This window comes from Colobus angolensis, unplaced genomic scaffold, assembly GCF_000951035.1.
Source record: "Colobus angolensis palliatus isolate OR3802 unplaced genomic scaffold, Cang.pa_1.0 Scaffold140, whole genome shotgun sequence".
Classification (NCBI taxonomy): domain Eukaryota; kingdom Metazoa; phylum Chordata; class Mammalia; order Primates; family Cercopithecidae; genus Colobus; species Colobus angolensis.
Window position 1 is genome coordinate 1,759,142 of NW_012114489.1, and position 2,149 is coordinate 1,761,290.

The 2,149-nt window shown below is 41.4% G+C and overlaps 1 protein-coding gene across 1 annotated transcript in view; it reads left to right on the forward strand.

The window, feature by feature from the left end:
- Positions 1–1,620, forward strand: part of SAT1 (spermidine/spermine N1-acetyltransferase 1) — a 9,643-nt gene extending 8,023 nt beyond the window's left edge. Inside the window, exon 7 of the mRNA XM_011935108.1 lies at positions 1,591–1,620. The gene's annotated coding sequence lies outside the window, so the exon portion shown is untranslated. The remainder of the gene's footprint in view (positions 1–1,590) is intronic.
- The last annotated feature ends 529 nt before the right edge of the window (positions 1,621–2,149 follow it).

Genomic DNA, 2,149 nt, shown 5'->3' on the forward strand with positions numbered 1-2,149 from the left:
AAAAAAAAAAAAAAAAGAAAAGAAAAACATCTTCCATCTTCCATCACATTAAGTCAGCATTGTCCATTTGAATGTTATTAGTTTGGTAATTTTGTTTGTATTTGATTTATAAATGGATACTGGTTTTACAGTTATAGAGGAGCATTAAACACAAAATATTCACATCTAGTGTATAATTATAGTAATATAATAAAAATAATTTCAAGCACCACTGAGGGTCTGTGAGAATTTTTTTTTTTGAGACAGAGTCTCACTCTATCACCCAGGCTGGAGTGCAGTGGTGCGATCTCGGCTCACTGCAACCTCCACCTCCCCAGTTCAAGCAATTCCCCTGCCTCAGCCTCCCGAGTAGCTGGGATTAACAGGTACACGCCACCACACCTGGCTAATTTTTTTTTGTATTTTTAGTAGAGATGGGGTTTCACCATTTTGGCTAGACTAGTCTTGAACAGGCAACCTCAGCCTCCCAAAGTGCTGGGATTACAGGCGTGAGCCACCGCACCAGGCCCTATATCTTTTTCTTTTAAAAGGAGTCTGTGTTGCTCAAGTTTGAAAAATCCTGCTGTAACCAGTATACAATACTGCCTGATTTTGTTTGGTTAAAAAAAATAATGCCAAAGTCATCAGAGATAAGACTTGATCAGATTCAGGTTTGAGTTTTGGGCAAGAATATTTCATAGGTGATGTTTTTCCCCTCAAGAAGCAAATAATGCCTGGTCATCTCTGTGCTGCTAGCAGCTGTTAATACCAATACTTAGGTCTGCTGATTCATTAGGAGTTGCAAAATGGTGAAATTCTATCATTCCTTCTTTATTTATGACCTAGAATACTTCTATAAAGAGAACTTCCACCCGGGCGCCGTGGCTCACACCTGTAATCCCAGCACTTTGGGAGGCCGAGGTGGGAGGGTCATTTGAGCCGAGGAGTTCAAGACCAACCTGAGCAACATAGTGAGACCCCGTCTTTATAAAAAATTGTTATTATTATTATTAAAATAAGAGAACTTTCCCCCATCTTATATTTTGTTACCCTGAGGTATACAGTTCACCCAGAAGAGGCAGAATAAATGTTAATTACTCCCTTTTATTTACTAGTTTTCAAAAGAATGAATTTAGTGCCCCCCAGCATCTTCCAGTGAGGCTTTTTTTCCTTTCAAGTAGCATTATTATTTTTCTAAATAATATACAGATGGGGTTTCACCAAGTTGCCTACGCTGGTCTTGGACTCCTGAGCTCAAGTAATCCTCTCGCCTCAGCCTCCCAAAGTGCTGGGATTCCAGGCATAAGCCACTGCGCCCAGCCTGAAGTATCATTATTAACTCAAGGACTCTTAGCATTTCCTGTATCTTAATTACTTGCCATTATTTTTCTTATTGAAGCTCAGATTTCCCTAATTGTCCGGTGAAAGCTTCTTCAAGTTGGCTCCAGAGCTGAGTCCTTTGGACGCGACCCCAGAAGCCTTTGTTAACTTCTTCCCTTTTAAGTTATCCCAGGCTCATCTAGTACATTTCCTCCCCCAGACCTGACATCAATGGCTAGGTAATGCTGAGCTTCAGCGGTTCCCAGGGGAAACAACATTTATTGGGAGCAGGTGGTGTTCACAGTTCTCTGTTTTGATAATAACACAGACACAGCAGGGAGATCCTTTTAAAGTGGGGCTTGAGAGTGGCGGCATTCACTCCAGGCTTCCCTGAGGAATTGTTCCACCAGCTGTGGGCCAACACTATCTTCTTCCACCTCAGTGTTTATACTGCTTTCTTTTATCCAGTAAATCAATAACAACAACGACAATAAAAATGGTTTCAAAACAGCTAAATCCACAACAACAAATCTCTCTGTTTGCAGAGACGTGGTCCAGAGGGAGTTTGGGTCTGGTGAACACTTGACTTGGAGTCAAAGGAAATTGAATTAAATTCTGGCTTTTCTTCATTTATGAGAATAAAAACAAACTTCATTTATTTTTAATGTTTATTTTTTTTTATATTTTGAGACTCCATCTGGCTCTGTCGCCCAGGCTGGAGTACAGTGGCGCAATCTCGGCTCACTGCAAGCTCCGCCTCCCTGGTTCACACCATTCTCCTGCCTCAGCCTCCCAAGTAGCTGGGACTACAGGCACCCACCACCATGCCTGGCTAATTTTTTGTATTTTT